This window comes from Capsicum annuum, chromosome 12 (assembly GCF_002878395.1).
Source record: "Capsicum annuum cultivar UCD-10X-F1 chromosome 12, UCD10Xv1.1, whole genome shotgun sequence".
Classification (NCBI taxonomy): Eukaryota; Viridiplantae; Streptophyta; class Magnoliopsida; order Solanales; family Solanaceae; genus Capsicum; species Capsicum annuum.
In genome coordinates this window covers 37,287,578-37,310,243 of record NC_061122.1, presented here as the reverse complement: position 1 = coordinate 37,310,243, position 22,666 = coordinate 37,287,578, and the positions used below count along the sequence as shown (strand labels likewise).

General features: G+C 35.5%; 1 pseudogene; it reads left to right on the top strand.

Annotated features, from left to right (window-relative positions):
* LOC107850109 overlaps positions 1–22,666 on the top strand; it is a 43,707-nt pseudogene that overhangs the window by 9,618 nt on the left and 11,423 nt on the right.

The following is a 22,666-nucleotide window of genomic DNA, read 5'->3' as shown; positions in this document are numbered from 1 at the left end:
ACACCCAAATAATGGTATTTACCAGTGTACATAGATCTACAAGATCTATGAATGATCCATAGATTAATTGATGATCTACCTAAAGTGTAGGTCTACAGTGGACCAATTGAATCGATGGACCCTTAAAGCACAAGTACATTTTTTACTGAATTTTTTTTAAACATGTTATTGAGAGTCCATCGATTACGAATGTCTACTGTAGACTTTAATATCTTGTTAATGACTGACATAGGTCATGATCTATGACAGTTTATTAAGTGTCACCAACATTTCAAAAAACACAATTACTGTTTCAATGGTGACAAACAACTATTTTTGTACTCCTTCAGTGTTAACACTTCTTTTACTTTATATATAACTTCCTCCATCTCTCATTATTTTATTTCATCCACTTTATTTTTATTTTAAAATTCTAAAATGTCTCAAGCATATCAAACATCAAATTCTAAAAAGACTCTAATTTGTCATTGTAGAAATGTAGTTGTCTTAGAACGTCACGCACGGACTCAAATTCAGGTCGCAAATTTTATAATTGTGCAATTACGAAGGTGAGTCGTGTATGTCTTTTTAATAAATTTAATTTAATTGTTATGTAATTATTAATTTAATACGAAGATAATGACACGTGCTTATTTTTTAAATGGCTTGATGAGGTATCACCTCCAAGCAGTCCATCAACGTTGAGTCCGAGACCCAAGACATCAAATTTTCATGGTTTAGCAAAATTTAGTCTACGACAAAGGCTTCGAGAATGCAAAGAAAATAGAGATTTTCTCATGACTTTGTTCAAAGAAGTCGAAGAGCAGAGGGATCACTTGAAAGTATTGCTACATGACATCCAAATAGAGAGGGATCAACTAAAACAATAATTGGTTTTGGCCTAAGAAAGAGAGAATGGCCTAAAAGTGATTTATGTGCTATAATGCTAGTATACGTTATTTGGAAAAGTGTAACATGGATGTAGTGATATTGAATAAATAAAAATACTTCTATTTTTCTATAATGTTAATACTATTTTTCATAGAATCATAGTTGATCAAACAACACATCAACTTAAAATTGAGTAGCATGGTAATGAGAGACTATGCAAGCAATATATGAAAGATTAAATATGCATTCTATCATGTCAACTATACATACTACCAATTATGATAACACAATGCATATTCAAATTCCATGCAACAATACAATTTGGTAAAAGCAGATTCAGTGTAGAATCATAACAAATTTCATAAAATAAAAGAATGTTTGTCATATTCTACCAATAAATCATTCAACTTTCATATTTTTCAAATAAAAAAATATTTGCCATACCTAACAACTGACCATTCAACACATTAAAAATATTAGAATTCAAATGTATTTTTCTCCATTTTCCTCATCAACACAAATGTTCCTGTTGATTTCATCAATGATATCCATGACCACATCTTTTTTGTCTGCTTTTTCTTTTTCTTTTTTTGGTTCTGCTTCTTCTTTGTCTGCTGCTTCTTCATTTCCATCTTCAACTTCATCTCCTTTTTTTAACATCTATAATTGTTGCTTCTTTCTCACCATGTTCTCCTTCTTTTTCAGCATCTGCAGCAGCTGTTACTTCTTTCTCACCTAGTTCTTCTTTTTCTTTAGCATCTGCAACAGCTGTTGCTTCTTTCTCAGCTTCCTTTTCTTCCTTAGTTTTTTGTTTTTCTTCACCTACATCAACTGCTTCTTTCTTAGCTTTCTTTTCTTCCTCAAATTCTTTTTTCTCTACCTGTTTCTTCTTCCTCAGCTTCTTCTTTATCAGCTTCTTCTTCTTCTTCATCGTCTACTTCTATTTTTTCAGCTTCTTCTTTTTTCTTGCCTTTTTCTTTATGTATTGTTTCTTCTTTTTCAGCTTTTTCTTGTTCTTGTTCTTCTTGTTCTTCTTCTTCTTCTTCTTCTTCTTCTTCTTGTTCTTCTTCTTCTTCTTCTTCTTCTTCTTCTTCTTCTTCTTCTTCTTCTTCTTCTTCTTCTTCTTCTGCAACTTCTTCTTTTCCAATTTCTTCTTGTCTCTTATCTTCTTCCATTTCTTCTTCTTCTTTTTGTTCATCCTTCGTTTCTTCTTCTTTTTCCTCTTCTACTACAATAGTGGCCAACTTATCTATTTTGCTCCTTTTTTCTACTTCTTCATTCCTCTCCGATTCACGAAGGTCCACATACACTGCATCATCATATTATAAAGTGTTACTAATATTTAAAGCTAAAAATTTATTAATTACATTAATTATTAAATGAAGTTACCTCGCTAATGTTATCACTCATCCTTTTCCTTTTTCTTTAGTCTTTTTTCTTTGATATAGGCAGCAATATCCAACACTATTTCCTTGAGCATACCAATATGCTTATAAAGATTCCCATCGACAGAGGTGTCCTCTACACCTTTTGAGGTGCTCGAAGAAGCATCATCACCAATGCATACTCTAATGAGGTTACCATGTAAATTCCCATCATCATTACTGTCCTCATTTGAAGTAAGTACAGTCACCTATTGTAAATTTTCCTTCAAGCCATCGAGGGCGTTATTCTTTACCTCGTTTGTATATGGCTTAAACGTAGCCATGTAATCCATCTTCGTCTCATGAATAGTAGAGAAGATGTACGATGCATGTTCTACAAAAATCAATTAACAATTACATAACATTCGATACAACAGTAGTATTATTGAACAATAAAAAATAAGTTCATACCTCAATAACGTTTCCTTTAAACTTGAATGGGTCGCCTTCAATTATCTTATCACTTTTTTTAGTATTCCATCTGAGGATGCGGGGAATGGGAAAGGGCTCATCCAGTGATTTTCTAATAAATTTCCCAAGATGAGGAAATGCCTCATAGATCTAAATCTATAAGAAGTACGGTAGTGAGAAAATGACTCAAAGTCTATGAAAAAGTATAAATAAAATAAGAATCTACGATAATCTCACTAAAGGGTTGATGGTAGATACCATGAATACCAGGGAAACCCCAATAGAGCATAGGATGCCTTCTACTTCTCATCAAATACTTCCCTCTAATTCTTTAGGTCATTTTTCTTCTTCAGATAGTCCATGGTCAGTTTAACCGTCTCTTTCCCCCATGGATAACTCTCAAAGAAACTCAAAGAATCAACCATTCGAATTAATTTTGTGTCGACAACCTTTTTCGAATCTTTTGTAAGCAACATGGTGTAAAGAACCATAGTAAACAACACTTAAACTTCTACTCCTCGTTCATCTTATTCCCTCTAATCAAGTGTAACAATTTGACCGTCGTAATATTTTTGTTTTTCATCACCTTAAAGCGAAAATGCTCCCCCTTCGCTAACACCTTCTTCATTTTTATTCTCTGGGGTATGATGAGTAATTCAACTCCGTGATCAAACAAAACTCTTTCAAGTCAAAATAAGCAAGCTTATTGTTCATGCAGAACGACATCTCATTATGCATCTTATCATTCTTGATACATCGCAACGACAAATATGGACCATTTGCCCATTGAATTTGAGATGTTTCGACGGGTTTCTCAGGTGTCCAAAATAGGACCGCTTGAATCCTTTCTTCAACTCCTGGTCGATAAGAACTTGCTTAAATTCTCGATAAGCAACCATTCTTGATTTGATCGATATATTTACCGAAAAAGATCCAACCTCGTCCATTATCGTTTGAAGGTCATATCTCTATAGGAAAATGAACCTGGAAAAAGATGAAATGGACAAGGGATCATTATCCCCATCAAAATTGTTTCTTCCACTTCCCTGCGCTAAACTCAACAACATCTTCACTAGAATTAACATATGTACTTAGCTCCTTCAACTCTGAATCTGATTCGGATACTTCCTCTTCAATTTTTTCCTTCTTGAGACATTTTCAACTGCCTCAATTTTTCTTTTTCTACTGCTACCAGTAGAATCAGAGCAATACCAATTTTGTGTTTAACACTGAGTCTTTTTCTACCCATTTTAACAGAATCTACACCTACAAAATAAATCTTCCATTTTTAGTTTGTAGACCACAAGTCTACTAACAGAAACAACTCAATGCTCAAATGAAAAACTAAAAAAAAATTAAGAATTACCCTACCATTAAACAGTCCACTATACAAAAATACCATAACTGAACCAAAATCCAACATGCAGTATCAAAACTCAACTATTGCTAAAAATCAAAGTATTTGTACAAATCAAACTAATTAGCTATTAATCTTTCATTTTTCACTATTTCATCAATCATATTTTAAAAGAATTTCATACGTCTAAAAACTAATTTTAATTTAGGGCATTTTTATTTCATAGACCACAAGTCTACAGACAGAAACAGGTCACTGTTTGAATAAAATTGCCATAATAACTCTTAAAATAACAATTATCCTACCATTCAACACTTCATTACTAAAAAACCAGAACTAAATCAAACCTTCTTAACAAAAAATTCAAAATTCAACATTGTGATCGATGAAAAAATCTATCTAAACTGCTAAATCAAACCTCAACTATTGCTTCGAAATCAAAATAATTACCTATAAAATTCTCATACTTTAACTACTTAATCAACCAAATTTAAAAAAAAAAATTCTATATCACTACGAAATGATTAGCAGTGAACCCATTTAAATGGATCTAAAAATAATCAAAACTTAATTTTAACTAACCTTAAAAAGCAACAACGAGCCCTTAGCAGCTGGAGAAGAAGGAGAATTAAAAATGACATTTGGAAGCAAAGGTATAGGAATAGTGGGATTTGAGAAAATTGAAGAGGAGAGAGAGAGAGAGATTTTTTTTAATATTGGAAGAAGTGGAGGGTGTTAAGTGTATTATATTAAATTCTTAAAGTTGTAAAAATGATGAAATGGTCCCTTGGCCCACGTGTGGATCCCACTTTTACAACTTTTCCCCACTTTTTATCCTAACCCTAAAAATTAAATAGAAAATCAAATGAGTGGGTATATGGCAAAATAATTTTGGAAAGTGGGTACTATGCCAATTTTTTCCGTGAATCCTTTGTATATTGTTAATGAAGTTACAAAGAAAGTGAATGATTGTAAACCAAAGCTTATTATTATTGTTCCTGAATTGTTGGATAAGGTTAATAGTTTTGGTTTGAACATGTTGTTTTTAAGTAAGAAGGAAAATTTGAATTTGAATTTGAATTCGCGTGTTGTAATGTATGATGAGCTAGTTGGTAAAGGGGGGGGTACTTTGATTTAGATACAAAGGGGATAAGGAAAAGTGATACTGCTATATATTTATATTTATCGGGTACAACGGGGGTTAGTAAAGGTGTAATTTTGACACATAGAAATTTTATATCTGTGTCTTTAATGGTAACTTGTGATCAAGAATTGGTTGGAGAAATGCATAATGTGTTTTTAAGTGTCTTTCCTATGTTTCATGTGTTGTTTCTTGTTGTTATTATGTATTCACAATTGCAGAGGGGTAATGCTATTGAGTCTATGAATAAATTCAACTTGGAAAAGCTTTTGAAGAATATTGAGAAGTATAGGGTGACACGTTTGTTGATTGTACCTCCGATTGTTTTAGCTTTGGCTAAGAATCCTGTAGTGAAGAAGTATAATTTAACGTCTTTAACACAAATTCACCTTTAGGGAAGGAGTTCATGGATGAATGCACTAAGAACCTTCCTCATACTGTTATTATGCAGGTAATTTTTGATACATTCTTTTACCTTAGATATTGGATAAAGGATCTTAGTGTAATATTAAGATTACCCAATATGATTATGAGGTTATTGGATCAAACAATGAAAACAACCACTTGTATAAATGCAAGGTAAGACTGCATAGAATTGACTCATGTGGTGTGGCCCTTTATAGACATCATGCATAGTAAGAGCTTAGTGCACACATTTAGTGGAATGAAACATATCAAATTGGGGCATAATGGATATAGAGTATCTTGGTATAATAGTAAGGGTTATCGAGATGTGATCATGAGGTCATTAGTTCAAGACTTGGAAACAGCCTCTTATAAAACTGCAGAACTACGTAAAATTCATGCATGTGGTATGGCCATTTGTGGACATCATGCAAAGTGAGAACTTGTGGCTGTGGAGACAAGGATATTGCGATGGATGTTTGGACTTACCAGGAGGCATATGGTTATAAAAAAGACTATTCGAGAGAAGGAAAGGATGGCTCGGCGGAGGACAAGATGCGAGAAGTGAGGTTGTATTAGTTTGGGCATGTGATGAGGAGGGACACGGATTGTAAGACCCCGTAAAAATTCTAATCTTAACTCAGTCCTTTAGAGCATGAAAAGAGGTCCCAGACTTAGAAATTTTAGCAAAGTGTTTACATTTGTAATTTATTTTTTAGCCTTCATAAGTTGGTGATCTTATTTCATGACCCTTATGACCTTAAAATGTCGATCCTTGGATTGAATCATGATTAGGTATGTCAAAAGGTTATTTTGGGTGATTTTTGGATTTTTTAAACCTCGTTTCAATCAATTTTGGATGACTAAAATAGTGGCTCGACGTGATCTCGACACACCGCATCGTCCATCGCATCAACAAATATTTTCCCAGCCTTAAAGTGCAGATTCCAGTAAATCAATGCGAAATTGACATAACACATTGGTCATCGCATCAATGTCATCAACACAGCCGCGTTAGTCTGCATGTCACTAGGCATGATTTTTGCTCTTTTAATTCCACATCCAGAGGGGTAAATAGGTCTTTTCCCATCGTATATCAGCCCCCAAAACACGAGATTAATCCTCTCTAAAGGCAAAATCCCTCATTCATTCTCAAAGTTTCTCAAGAACAAACCCTAGGGGATCTAATGTCAAATTCAAGCTTCAAGAACACACCATCAATCCTCATGAATTTAACTATCAAGATATGTTATGTGTTCATCTATGGATTCCTTTCACCCATAGAGTCCAAGAATCCTTTTTTTAAAACTAAAAGTTCATGATTTCATGATTTACATGTTATAATTGAACTGTGTTTATGTATAAACTGATGTTTGGGGTTTAATTCCATGATTTATTATAAGTTTTATGAAAACTAGAAAATTGTGGATTAAATTATGTGATCTTCATGTTAAACTCTTGAAATACAAGTTGAGTATAGTAGCCATGATATAATTACATATTTATTGTTATATGAAACAACCATGCTCCCCAAGTGTTTGTTAGAATGCTTAGGTGAACTGACTAGTGAAAGCATGACATGCTATTGTGTGATTCCATTCATGCACAAGTTCAAGTATATCAAGTATTTGATAAAATGTCTACATAAATGTAATTGTTAGTAAGTAAGAACTATTATGCTTTTAAGGTCACGATATGCTTTACTTTTTATGTTATTGAGTCCTGGGGGTATTCAATACCCGAAAATCTAGTTGTTGACCTAGAGCTGCAGTAGTTATAGAATAGTCTCAGAAATATCATGATTAGTAGTATTTAGTCAGTACAAAACTCAGAGTATTTAGTTAGATATCAGAACTCAGTGAACTCAATCCAGTTCAGTCAGTTAACATGATTAGTAACAGTTCAGTCCAGCCTAGTACAGTTTAGAAATTTGTTCAGTGTCTATTTCAGTTAGGAGTAGGATTTAGCACCGAGTGAACTCAAGGATGGGGACTCACCTACCAGCAGAGGGTGTGATCCTTAGAAGCAGTCTTTGTGTTCTAGAACTACATAGCCAACATAGGTTGAGACATCAACCTGCCAGATTGAGGGTTGATGAGGTATCTTACCTGCCAGATTAAGGGTACCACCATTCACATTCAGAGCACCTGCCAGATTAAGGGTGACTTTGTAGCTTGTCTTTACCCGTGTCACGGTACTGACTCCCTTCCAGCTGGGGTTACAGGTTGGACCCCAATCAGTTCAGAGAGGGGCATGTCGGTTAGATGATTACTTCCTACAGTTTTAGTTTTAGTCTTAGTATAGAACTCAGTTCAGTTCTATAGGATCAGGACTATTAGATACAGTCATACAGTTATCAGTAATTCAGTTATTAGTAGATTCAAATATCAATTTCTCAGTTATTAGAACTCAGTATTTAGCTTTAGAAAAAGCTCAGATACAATTTACACATATATGTACAATATTGCATTTGCATACTCAGTATTTACAACAGTTTCAGTTATCCATGTACTCTTATATTCAATTATTGTTCATGCATATGAACCCTTGCATTCAGCCTTACTTCATCTAGCGTACCAGTACATTCCACGTACTGACACATACTTTCTCTTTATGCTATGAAGTCTCATACCATAGGTTCAGATGCTCAGATTCCTGACCACACTTAGATAGATTTAGTCAGTAGTATCAGATTACAATAGTGAGTCCTCATCTATATAGGATATACTTATATTTCAGTATTTCAGTTTATCGGTATTTCAATAGCCGGAGTTAGTTGGGGGCTTATCCCATCAACTTTACCTTCAGACAGTTCGGATAGAGGCTTTTCAGACATATATTTAGTTTTTTAGTATTTATTTATCAGTACTTACTTTCATTTATGAACCTTTGGCAGATTTAACCTAATTTATGTATTATTTTAGTATTATTATTTAGTAATTGCAGTAGGTACCAGCCATGGATTAGCTTATGGTCTTTCGGGGTTGTGAGCATCGTATGGAATTCGGGGTGAAGACTCAGGGAGTTACAAACTTGTTATTAGAGCCTAAGGGTTAATAGATTCTTAGGGAGTCTAAAAGTCGCGTCTAGTAGAGTCTTGTGCATGGGTGTGTAGTGCGCCATACTTATGGACAAAAGGCTACGAGATATTTTAAAGAAAAGTTTCCCTTCTTTCAGTATTAATATCATGCGAGTGAGCATGAGCTCTATTTACCCTCACAGTCTAATCTTTTTCTTACTTTCATTTACAGAACATGCCTCCCAAAAAGTACAAAGAAAGGAGAATAGGAAACTAGCCAGCACCTCCGCCCATTCAAGCAGATCCATTGGACGAGCATGTCTTCCATATAGAATTCAGAGCATCTTTCACCACTCTATCTCATTCTGTGGTACCCCAGAATGAACACCCAGATCCAACCAATCTAGTGGCCAATACTGCTGCAGTTAGAATTTGAGACTTCACCTAAATGAACCCTCTATTCTTTACCGGGTCTAAGTCAGATGAGGACCCACAGGAATTCCTTGATCGGGTGTAGAAAGTCACAGATATTATAGGGGTGAATACTAGTGAGAGTGTTAAGTTGTTTGCATATCAGTTGTAGGATGTGTATTACTCATGGTTCAAGTAGTGGAAGGCAGGGAGGGTCGCGGATGCATGGCCCATAAAAGATTGCTGCTTCTTTTCTGGATAGGTTCTTCCCACTGGAGTTAAGGGAAGTAAAGTTTTGGAGTTTATTAACCTGAAGCAGAGCAACATAATAGTAAAAGAGTATTCTTTTAAGTTTACTCAGTTAGCTTGATACGTTTCTCATGTGGTAGAAGATAGCAGATCTAAGATGAGTAAGTTTGTTTCGAGTGTGTCTAACAGTATGGTCAAGGAGTGTAGGATCGCAATGCTGATTAAGGAGATAGACATATCCAGGCTAATGGTCTATACTCAACAAATAGAAGAGGCTAAGAATAAGAAGAAGGAGAGGGAGAACAAGAGAGCTAGAATAGGTAGCTTTAACTTTGCTAAGCCTAAGTAAGAGGGAGGAAATCATTCTCAGTTCTGCTCAAAATCTTCAATTCCAACTCCGTCCTTAGCCAGTGCTCTAGTGCCAAAATTTAAAAATGGCAATAAAGCTAGGGCACCAGGACATAAACCTTAGGGTAGTGTTAGCAGTGCCCGAACAAACCCTCTTTGCCAGAGATATGGCAGAAATCATCAGGGTGTCTGCAGAGTTGGCAACGATGTGTGTTTTGAATATGGTAAGCCAGGCTATAGGATTAAAAATTGTTCCAATTCAGGTTCTCAAGATCAGTATAATCGTCCTTCAACTCAGTTCAGTCGCCCTAATTAGTAGGGTGCTGCTTCCAGTTCCACCAGTGGTCAACACCTAAACAGACTTTATGCACTTCAGTCTCGATAAGATTAGGAAAGTTTTCCTGATGTGGACACTGGTACGTTATGAGTTTATCATTTACATGTTTATGATTTTCTAGATCCAGGAGCTTATTTGTCCTTTGTAACTTCTTATATAACTATTGACTTTGGAGTCAATCCGGAAATCCTAGAAGAGCCCTTTTCATTCTCTACCCCAGTGGGTAAATCTATCATAGCCCGATGGGTATACAAGAACTATTCGATTATGGTATCTCAGAAAGTTACTTCAACAGACTTAGTAGAATTAGAGATGACAGATTTTGACATCATTCTCAGCATGAATTAGCTTCATTCATGCTATTGCTTTAGTTGACCACAGAAATAGAGTTGTCTATTTTTAGTTTCCGAATGAACCTATCCGTGAATTGAGGGATAGTACCTCAGCACTTAGGGGTCAGCTTGTTTCTTACCTTAGGGAGAGAAAAATGATATCTAAGGGATGTGTCTACCACCTCATTTGAGTTGAAGACTCCAATTCAGAAACCCCTAATCTTGAATCAGTATCAGTAGTATGTGAATTTCTAGAAGTGTTTCCCGAATATCTTCCTGGGGTTCCTTCCAAGAGGGAAATTGACTTTGGAATCGACCTTCATCCGGATACTCAGCCCATCTATATTCCATATACAGAATGGCTCCATTATAACTCAAAGAATTAAAAGAATAGTTAAAGTAACTCCTAGATAAGGGATTCATCATACCCAGTGTATCCCTCGAGGGTGCACCGGTTCAATTCGTGCGTAAGAAAAAAGGTTCTCTTAAAATATGTATAGACTATCGTCAGCTAAATAAAGTCATGGTAAAGAACAAGTATCCACTTATTAGAATTGATGACTTGTTTGACCAGCTTCAGGGTACCAATTACTTTTCTAAGATAGACCTCAGATCAGGCTATCATCAGCTCAAAGTTAGAAAATAAGACATTCCAAAAATGGCTTTCAGAACTCGCTATGGTCACTTTGAATTCTTAGTCATGTCATTTGGTCTTACCAACGCTCCAGAAGCCTTCATGGACTTGATGAACCACGTGTTCAAGAAGTACTTAGACATGTTCATCATAGTCTTCATTGATGATATTCTTGTCTACTCCCAGAATGAGAGTGATCATGCAGACCATCTCAGAATAGTATTATGAATTCTCAAAGCCCATCAGTTATTCACCAAATTTAGTAAGTACAAATTTTGGCTAAGATCAGTATCCTTTCTTGGTCATATCATTTCTGATGATGGCATTAGAGTTGACCCTCAAAAGACCAAAGTAGTGAGAAACTAGCCCAGACCTATCTCTCCATCAGATATCAAGAGTTTCTTGGATTTGGCTGGCTATTGCTGATGTTTTATGGAAGGGTTTTCATCTATTGTATCCCCCATGTCCAGATTGACTCATAAGAAAGTCAAGTGCTAGTGGTTAGATTCTTGTGAAAAGAGTTTTCAGGAGTTAAAGACACGACTCACTACAACCCCAGTTTTGACTTTACCAGATGGTTCAAATGGATTTGTAGTATATTTTGATACTTCCAGAGTTGGTTTAGTATTTATTTTGATGAATAGAGGTAAGGTCATAGCCTATACCTCTAAACAGCTTAAGCCTCATGAAAAGAACTACCACTCTCATGATATTGAGTAAGCAACTGTGGTGTTTGCCCTACAGATTTAGAGGCACTATTTGTATGGGGTGCATATTGATTTTTTCAAAGATCATAAAAGCCTTCAGTATGTATTTTCTCAGAAAGACCTGAACCTTCATCAGAGGATGTAGTTAGAGTTATTAAAAGACTATGACATGAGTGTTCTATATCATCCAAGCAAGGCCAATGTAGTGGTTGATGCTCTCAGTAGGATGTCTATGGGTAGTGTTGCTTATGTGGAGGATGGTAAGAAGAAGTTAGTTCAGAAAGTTTATCATCTTGCCTGACTAGGTGTTCACTTAGTCGATTCAGCAGAGGGTAGTGTATGGGTGCAGAATAGTTTGAAATTATCTTTGGTTTCTGAAGCAAAAGAAAAACAGGACAGAGATCCCAATTTAGTTAAACAAAAAAAGGCAGTCAGAGATAAAAAAATAGAGGTTTTATCCCAAGGAGAAGATGGTGTGCTGCATTGATAGGGTCGGCTATGTGTGCCATGTGTAGATGTCTTGAGGCAACGAATTTTTTTAGAAGCGCATGGTGCATATTACTCGATCCATCTAGGGGTCACTAAGATGTACTATGATTTTTGGTAGGTCTATAGGTGGAGTGGGATGAAGAAGAATATCACAGAGTTTGTAGGCAAGTGCTCAACATATCAGCAGGTTAAGATTGAGCACCAGAAACCTAGTGGGTCTATGCAGGAGTTCAGTATTCTCACATAGAAATAGAAAAAAATAAACATGGACTTTGTGATGGGTTTGCCTTGTACTCGTCGTCAATGTGATTTTATATGGGTCATTATAGACAGAATAACTAAATCAGCTTATTTCTTGCCAGTCCATACTTCTTATTCAGTCGAGGACTATGCCAAACTCTATATCAGAGAGTTGGTCAGGTTACACGAAGCCCTAGTATCCATTATCTCAAATAAAGTTATCTAGTTTACCTCTCACTTCTGGAAAGTATTCTAAAAGGGTCTTGATACCCAAGTTTACCTTAGTACAGTTTTTCACCCTCAGATAGATGGTCAAGCAGAAAGGAACATTCAAACTTTAAAAGATATGTTAAAAGCATGTACCATTGACTTTAAGGGTAGTCAGGATGACCACTTGTCCTTGATTGAGTTCTCATATAATAACAGTTATCATTTCAACATTTAGATAGCTCTGTTTGAGGTGCTCTATGGGAGGAGATGTAGAACTCCCATTGGTTGGTTTGAAGTGGGTGAGGTCACAGTGGTAGGGCCTGACTTGGTATTTGACACCTTAGAAAAATTTCAGTTGATCAGGAAAAAGCTTAAGATAGCTCAGAGCCAACAAATATCATATGCAGATGTACGGAGAAAGGATCTCAAGTTTGAGATTAGTGATTATGTATATTTAAAAATCTCTCCTGTGAAAGGAGTAAAAAGGTTTGGCAAAAAGGGGAAACTCAGTCCTCGATATATCGGTCCTTACTGAATTCTCAGTTATTTTGGAAAGGCAGCTTACAAGCTTGAGTTACCTTCAGATTTAGCTTTAGTGCATCCAATGTTTCATGTCTCCTTGCTAAACAAATGTATGGGTGACCCAGAAGTTGTAGTCCCTATAGAGGGTATAGATGTCTAGAAAAACCTCTCTTATGAAGAGATCCCAGTCAAAATTCTTGATCATCAGGTTTGCAGACTGAGGAAAAAAAAAGTTCCTCTAGTCAAAGTTCTTTGGTGGAATCAGTCCGTGAAGGGAGCTACTTGGGAAGCTGAAGCAAATATGCAGACCAAGTATCCTCACCTCTTTTTTGCAAAATCAGACTCAGCTTAAGGTAACAATTTTTCCTTGAATTTACTCAGTTCCATGCTCAGATTACCTTTACAACTTTGTATCAGTTCAGTTACCTAGCATTCTTATATCATGCATACCTTCATGAAATAGTTCAGTCATGTGTCATGTCAAAAATTTAGTCATGCTTCAGTTATGCATGTTCAATGTGAAAGGTTAGTTTATAGTTTCATTCATGAAATTATGCTTCAGTTGTGCATGTCTAGTATGTAAATTCAGTCTATTAGTATTCTCAGCTGAGTTAGTATCATTCGAGGATAAATGTTCTCAAGGGGGAGATATTGTAAGACCCCACAAAAATTCTAAGCTTAACTCGGTCCTTTAGAGCATGAAAGGAGGTCCCAGACTTAGAAATTTCAGCTAAGTGTTTACACTTGGTATTTATTTTTTAGCCTTAATAAGTTAGCGATCTTATTTCACGACCCTTATGACCTTAAAATGTCAATACATATACACACACATACATATATATATATATATATAAATATATGTATGTATATGTATATATATACATACAAATATATATATACACATACATACATACACACACACACATATATGAGACTAAATTTTTGATAAATGCATTTATTTTATCCCTTCCATTGGGTTGCATGCCAGTACTCACCATATTGGTTGTCCCCAGATGCTACATTGTTCCATGATGTAGGTTCCTAGGGCTTTTTTTATTATCCTATGTAGCGTTAGGTGGTTGGTACTCCTATTGGTCAGCTTTGAAGTGGTGAACCCTCTATCTTTCAGAAGGCCTGGTCACTCTTTAGTTCTCATTTATTGTTTTAGTACTTATGATTTTCTTTTGTCATAGTCGGGGGCATATCCCGACTTAGTTGGTATTCTTTGGATTAGAGTCTTTTGTGGACAGTGTTGGGATTTTTTGGTAAGTTTGGATTTGACTCTCAACTTTATTTGACTTATATACTGTAAGACCCCGCAAAATTCTAAGCTTAACTCAGTCCATTAAAGCTTGAAGAGAGGTCCCAGACTTAGAAATTTAAGCTGAGTATTATTACTTAGAAATATTTTATCCTTCATAAGTTGGAAATCCTATTTCACGACCCTTATGACCTTAAACTATCAATCTTTATGTTGATTCATAATCAGGAATGTCAGTAGGCGTTCTCGGGCGAGTTTTGGATTTTTTTAACATCATTTGAGGCATGTTTGAAAGTCCAAACCAGTGGATGAATACGATCTCGACGCGCTGCATCACCTATCATGTTGATAAATGTTTTTCCTAGCTCCCAGTGTCAAATTTCTGTGAGACGACATGAACTCGATGCGGCGTGCCGGCCATAGCATCGATCCCATCGACGCGGTGTATCGGGCTGCACATCACTGGACACGTTTTCAGTTATTAGAAGCCCGCGTCTAGAGGGGTAAATGGGTCTTTTTCCACCTTATATTATCCCCCAAAACACGAGATTAAGCCACTTTAGATGCAAAATCCATTCTCTATTCTCAAAATTACTCAAGAACAAAACCCTAGGGCTTCCAATTCAAGATTCAAGACTCAAAAACTCACCATCAACCTTCATTAATTCAAGTACCAAGGTATGTGAAGTGTTCATCCAAGGGTTTCCTTCCACCCTTGGAGTTCAAGAACCTTTTTTAAAACTTTAAGTTTATTGATTTCATGAATTCCATGTTGATCTTGAATGTATTCACAATTATGACGTTAATTGCATTCTAATCCATGGTTTATTTCAAGTTTCATGTGAAATTATTTATCATGTGTGTGATATCATGTGAATTTATGTTAAAAGCCTTAGATTTGTAAAATTGGAATTTGAAAGTACGATGCTTACATATTTTCTAGTATCATGTGTATAGATTTTGATCCCCATGTGCTTGATAAATTGCTCATGTGAATTAAAGGTGAAAATCATGACATGCTAGAATATGTGCAAGCTTATATCTCACAAGTATTTGATGAAATGTCTCTATGAATGAATTATGAACAAGTGTGCATCGTTGTTCTTTTCAAGTTCATGCTATGTTTTGCTTTTATACTATCGAGTCCTGGGGTATCAATACTCGAAAATCTAGTTATTTACCTAGAGGTACAGTAGTTTAGAATAGTCTCAGTAGTGTTACGAACAGTGGAACTCAGAAATCAATCATGATCTTAGTTCGATAATTAGTTCAGAACTCAGTAAACCCAGTTAGCTAACAGAACTCAGTAGTACTCCGTCAGTTAATGGAACCTAGTAAACTCAGTTTAGTTCAGTCAGTTAACACGATCAGTAATAGTTCAGTCTAACCTAGAATAATTTAGAAATTAGTTCAGTGTCTATTCAGTTGAGAGTAGGATTTAGCATCGAGTAAACCCATGGATGGGGACTCACCTGCCAGTAGAGGATGAGATCCTTAGAAGCAGTCTTTGTATTCCAGAACTACATAGCCAGCGTAGGTTGAGATATCAACCTGCCAGTTGAGAGTTTATGAGGTGTTCTACCTACCAGTTGAGGGTTGATGAGGTGTTCTACCTGCCAGTTGAGGGTACTGCCATTCTCGTTCAGAGCACCTGCCAGATAAGGGTTACTCTTCAGCTTGTCTTTACCCGTGGCATGGTACTGACACCCTTCCAACTGGGGTTCCAGGTTGGACCCCAGATCAGTCATGTCAGTTAGATGATTACCTCCTATAGTTTCAGTTTTAGTCTCAGTATAGAACTCAATTTAGTTCTACAGGACCAGGACTGTCAGACACAATTACACAATTATCAATAATTCAGTTATCATTAGCTTCAAATATCAGTTGCTCAGTTATCAGAACTCAGTATTTAGCTTCTGAAAAAGCTCAAATATAATTTACATGTATATACATAATATTACATTTGCATACTCAGTATTTACAACAGTTTCAGTAGTTATCGTCATGTGATTGACATGTTTTACTATAGTAGTTATCGTCATATGATCATGAGTTCACAGGTTCAATCTTTGGAAAAAACCTCTTGTAGAAATTTAAGTTAGGACTGCGTAGAATTGATCTATCTGGTGTGGCCCTTTCTGAACCCCATGCACAGTGAGAAGTTAGTGGCCCCTTTTAGTGGGATGAAACATATCAAAATGGAGCATAATAAATATAGAGGATTGGAATAGCTATCCCCCAAGTAGTTTGGGATTGACATGTGTAAATTATAGTAATTTTGTTTTAACCTTAGTAATAGTACTCCTTGACTAGATATTTGCTTGCAAAACTTTAAAACTACTTTTCTCATTATCTGTTTGTCAAAACATTTTTGTGAAAGAAATACAATCTCATGATCCCCCAATTCATTGATGTTTTGTTTAATATATTCCATTTAAACCACAGTAGCAGTGCATAAAATAAATGGATAATCAGACAGGTCATATAGGCAATGTAAATGGCTTTACATATATGGTCATGGCATCATTAAGTACCTTGGGAGGAATTATGTTGGTTCTTATATTACTAGTGTTGTAATTTTAGGGATATGGTATGATAGAAACCTACGGGATTATTTTAGTGGAGAATCAATATGCAGGTCCTAGACACAGAGGATCAGTAGGAACTCTAGCTCCTGGAGTTAAAGCTCAAATAGTTAGTATTGATAAACCGAAGCCTCTTCTCTTCCTCCTAGAAAATTTAGGGAAATATGGATGCGCGGTCCCAACGTGATGAAAGGTAAAATCTTTACTAAATTCATCTTTGTGTAGCTATTATGTATTATGGAATAGGATTCTCTTCTTTTACTCGTCTAAAAAGAAAGGCAATATGCTAGGTACTAGAAGTACAATGGATAAAGAGGCAGATCCAAGGTTTAAATTTTATAAGTTCAATATTTAATATTCTTAGATATGAACTATTACTTTTAGAATTACGTATTCAGTATTTAGTCCCACCATTTCAATTTGTTTGTCTGATTTTGACTTGGCACGATGTTTAAGTAAAGAAGACCTTTGAATCTTTTGCTCTTAAACTAAAGATATGTAGAATGTATTAAAATGCTCTTGAATCTTGTGGTCTTAATATGTGAAAATTTAGAATGAAGAGTTGCCCCCCAAAAAATTCAGCGACATTCTTTTCTTAAACGGACTAAAAAGGAAAGTAAGACAAAATAAATTGAAACAGAGGTAGTAGCATTTTTATATCTATGCTTTACGTCAAAATATTCTATTGAGTTGAGCCCCATTGTTCAAAATCTCCATCTAGCCTATATGAAAACTACACCTCACACCTCTTTGCATTTAAATCTCTGAAAGTATGGTCAGTTCTAAGAAGAATGAGACTAGGGTATCATGCGATTGGTGTTGGCAATGCTTCTCGATATAGAAAAAAAGAAGATATTATGAGATAGTATCACATTTGAGATCCTTTCAATGATTTTTGTTTTCTTAATTGACTTCTTGACTCTAAAAGTTAACTGAGGCTAGTTTCTAAAGAACATGTTTTTTGAGCTAATATGTTTCTTTTGGACAAGGCAATAATGTTCAATCTAAAAATGAATATGTGCTTTGACTGTCATGAGATGGACAGGGTTATTCCATCTTGTTAACTTCTAGTGATATTGGTTTCTCACGTTTTACAATGACCAGTTCATTGTATTATTATAACATGTTCTTCACGGAGTCTTATAATTTCAGGTTATTTTAACAATCCTTAGGCCACAAATCTCACTATAGATAATCAGGGCTAGGTTCATACAGGAGATCTTAGGTACTTTAATAAGGAAGTAATGCTTTATGTCATTGACAGGATCAAAGAGCTCATTAAGTACAAAGGTTTTCAGGTTGCATCTTTTTTGTGATGGCAGAATTTTTAAAAATATAAGTAGCATAAACTCAGCCGATCTTGACGGACACATATTTATGCATGCTGTTTGTGCATTGACATAGTGCATATGCAATATTTTCATGGAAAATTTTTGATATGATGAAGGGGAAAACCGCATCTCTCTGATTTCATTATATATATTTAATGAGCTGCTCCCTTGATCTGTTGGTGTCCTTTGGCTTTGGTTTAGTTCCTCGTTATCAATTAGGATAAAGTTGCATGCTTGGCTTAGTTTTTGACAATAAGCTATTGGAGAACATTTTTATCCATTTTTACAAAACGTGGCTTGGGGTTGTTTTATGTTTCTGGAATACATTTGGTTTGATTTCAGGAAACCAGTATGTTTCACACCAAACTAGTTTTTGTTTTGTAATTTTTTTGAGAAAAAATTTGGTTTGATTTCCAAAAAGGATAATCTGACTAGTTTTTCAGAACTGATTACAACATGAACTTTTCAGCTATTAGGATTCCCCTCCAGTATGTCCATTTCCCTTAAATAGGATATGTGTCATGAGTTGGCAAAATGGCCACTAGGAGGTCCATCTATTTACAATCTTCACATATGGAAGGTTCAGTCTACCTCTATGGTGGTCACTTTTATGGAATATGCCCTTGGCATTTCATTAGAGGATTCTCAGTAGAGGACTGTAGTCCAAGAAGCTTACAGTAGAAGTTCAGTGTAGAGTACATATTCTGGTCCTCTTAATAGGCAAAGTGCTTCATAAGGCAGATATTTCCTAGTCCATTTGGATTTATTAATTTACCATTATTTTTGGAGAGGGTATACTCCATTTTATTGCTAGATGTGCAACTGAACGCGCACTAACCTTAAGACACTAAAAGTACTCATGACCATTTAAACCACTTTGGAAACTTTTATACAACCAATCAGTGGTTAGTCTAGCATACTCTTAAGATCCTCCCACAAGTGTAACCTGGTCCTATAGTTTTGTGGATTTGATTTTTTAATAAAAAAGTAGAGAGGTTAGGCTCAACCGGAGCAGGTGTGGAATATAGAGAGATAAATTAGGCCAATAAGCTAATGAATGGACTTTGATCAATGTTAATGGCTCAATGGATAAGTTGAGAGAGAAGTTCAAAGTGATAGAACATAGAGAGAGAAACTAGTTTTGAAAATGGGCTCACCAAAGCTTGGCTCTGATACCATGTTAAAGAATCTGAGCATCCAACCTAAAACCTTAAGGCAATAGGTGGAATATCCAAGATCATTTAAACCCCTTCGTAATCTCTTAGACAACTGATGAAGGAAAAACGTTGTATGTTCTAACATCCGACATTGGAATTCTAGTGACCTAGTTGAAAATAACCTGTCATATCTACTAGTCATCGTTAACTTTTCAACATTGTCTACTTTCATTTCCATTTGCAGAACAGTTAGACAGATGAAACATCATATTATGAAGGAACTATTTAGTGTTCCCTGGATGCATATTGGTCTTTTTTATATCAATTAATCAAAGGCAATTGCTCAAGCTTATTCCTTTATCAGGTCACACCAGCCGAGCTTGAAGGTCTACTTATTTCTCATCCTGAAATATTAGATGTTGTTGTTATCCCGTAAGTTTAGATTTAGTAAATTTTGAAGCTATCTTTTCGAATATCATGTTACTGGCGATTTATCTAAAGAAAAATGTCATGTGATACTATACTGATACCTGAAAAGACGATATGTTTCCTGATGATAACGCTGGTGAGGTTCCAGTTGTATATTTTTATGGATGCATCAGTGTGCAAGACATATGTCCGCAGGAAGGACAATTGAATTTAGAGATTAATTTTATTATTAGTAGCTTTATTTATTAATCTAAAATAGGATGTATGCTAGCTGTCGTAGGTTTTGTGTTTCCTAATTTCATAAGGACTAGGCTTCTTATTTGCTATAATAAAGACTCCTATTTAAAGGGAGAATTGGAGAATAAAAATTAAGCAGAATTTCAACCAGAATCAAGAGATCGGAGTTCGTTCCCACTGAACTCTAAGGTTTCAGTCTCCCTTTTAACGAGCAGAATTTATATATCAAATATCGTTATACAAAATAGGTCGTTCTAGGAATTCTAACAAAAGCAAAGAGAAATCAAAGGTAATTGATTTAGATTTTCTTGTTAATCATCCTATAACTCGATCCTTTGCAAGAAATCATAACAATTTGGTACCGGAGCCTTTTACAATGGACGATTAGATAAATTCCAGATTCCAATAAGAACGTGAGATTATAGAAACCATAATAGACTTGAAAATTGCAACTATGGAATGAAGTCTCAGTGAAATAATTATTCAAGTCATCCAAGAATAATTTTTGAGCATGGGAATTGGATCAACAAAATTTGAAACTTACAGAACTGAGTCGAGTAGCACCCCAGGATTTGGGAAAAATCAACAAATTATACTACTAAAGGCAATACTATGACTATTCTTATCATGGACGACCAAAATCATAAAAAAAGTGGTAATTCCTATTCAACAATACCAAGGGATACAAGGATGGACTTTCCTAATTATGATGGTACTGATGACCCATTAATTTGGGCATATCGTTGTAAATAATTTTTTAAAAATTAACACATAATCGAAGCAGAAAAGGTTGGGGTAGTTGGGTTTCACATGTTGGGAGAACACAGTTATGGTATTATTAGCTTAAACGAGCTAAGGGCCCAATGGTTTGGGAAGAATTTCAAAAACATTGCTTCCAAAAATTCAGACCTCCTGAAAGTAGCAACCCGGTGGGAGAATTGGTTACACTTTGACAAAGTAGTACAGTTGAAGCTTATTAATGTCATTTTCAAGAAAAGTTGGCTAGGGCTAGTCATCTTATTCTGGAACACTTACACGTAGGAATATTTATGGTAGGGTTGGATGATTCAATCAGAATGGATGTGTAACTTCACAAACCACCTGACTTATCAATAGCTGTGAGTTTAGATCGGGCCTTAGAATAGAAAAGACAATTGCAGAAAGTCATCAATTCCCGTAAGGTGGCATAAAAGTAGTCCCTAATAGGTCTTGGCAGCACGGTAAATTCAGCAAAGTCTGTTACTAGTTAAGTTAGTTCATCTACCTCAACTAGTTCCATACAAGAAACCAAACCCTTTTTGTCAAGAGATTAACTCAGACAGAGATAATAGAGAGAAGATCTAAGGGATTATGCTATAATTATGACGAACAATATTCGGCCACTCACCAGTGCAAACGACTTTTTTAGATGGAACTGGATGATTCAGTTGATAGCAAGATACTAGATGTTCTTGAGGACTGCCCAGAAATTTCTTTACATGTTATTACATGTCAAAGACATGCACAAACTATGTAATTGCCTGCAATCATTAATGGAAAACATGTGCTTAGTCTTATTGATTCTCGAAGTACCCATAACTTTAAAAGTTCTACTGCTACCAGTCTATTACTCCTTGATATTTTCTCCTTGCATAATATCAGAATCTCTATTGCTAATAGAGAGAAGGTTCCCTGCTTGGGGGTCAGTACATAATTAACAATTTTCATTGGTGACCATTGATTTATTATAGATTTTTATGTTATTCCATTGGACGGGTTTGATATTGTTTTGGGAGTTAAGTGGTTACAAACCTTGGGTCCTATACTTTGGGATTTTGCAGAACTTACTATGAGGTTTTCACTGGAAGGTAAATCAATTTTTCTTAAGGAACAACAACAATATTGGGATAAGGTTTTACATATGTTAGGAAAGTCAACTACAGATGAGCAACGATTGGAATACCTTTTGACCGAGTTTAATGATTTATTCCAGGAACCTACGATTTTACCACCATTACGACAATGTGATCATCGCATCAGTTTGTTGCCTGGGATAACACCTATAGTTATTCATCCTTATCGATACCCTCATCGACAAAAATATGGGATTAAGAAGCAATGTAACCAGATATTGCAGCAAGCATTTATATGACCAAGCAAGTACCCTTTTCTTTGCACCTGTGCTATTGGTATCCAAGCAAGATAGGTCTTGGTGCCTTTGTGTCGATTATCGTGAATTGAATTCTATCACAGTAAAGGATGAGTTCCCAATTCCTGTTGTGGATGAGCTACTTGACGAGTTACACAGGTCCAAGACAAGTTCCCAATTCCTGTGATAGACGAGCTACTTGACGAGTTACATAGGGCTAAGTACTTTACTAAATTAGACTTGAAGTCTTGATACTATCAAGTACACATGTCTCCTACAGATGTCAAAAAGACAGCTTTTCGGACTCATCACGGGCACTTTGAGTTCCTTGTCATTCCGTTTGGGCTCACGAATGCTCCAGTCACTTTTCAAGATTTAATGAATGAGGTCTTTCATGAATACTTACGCCAATTTGTGTTGGTTTTCTTTGAT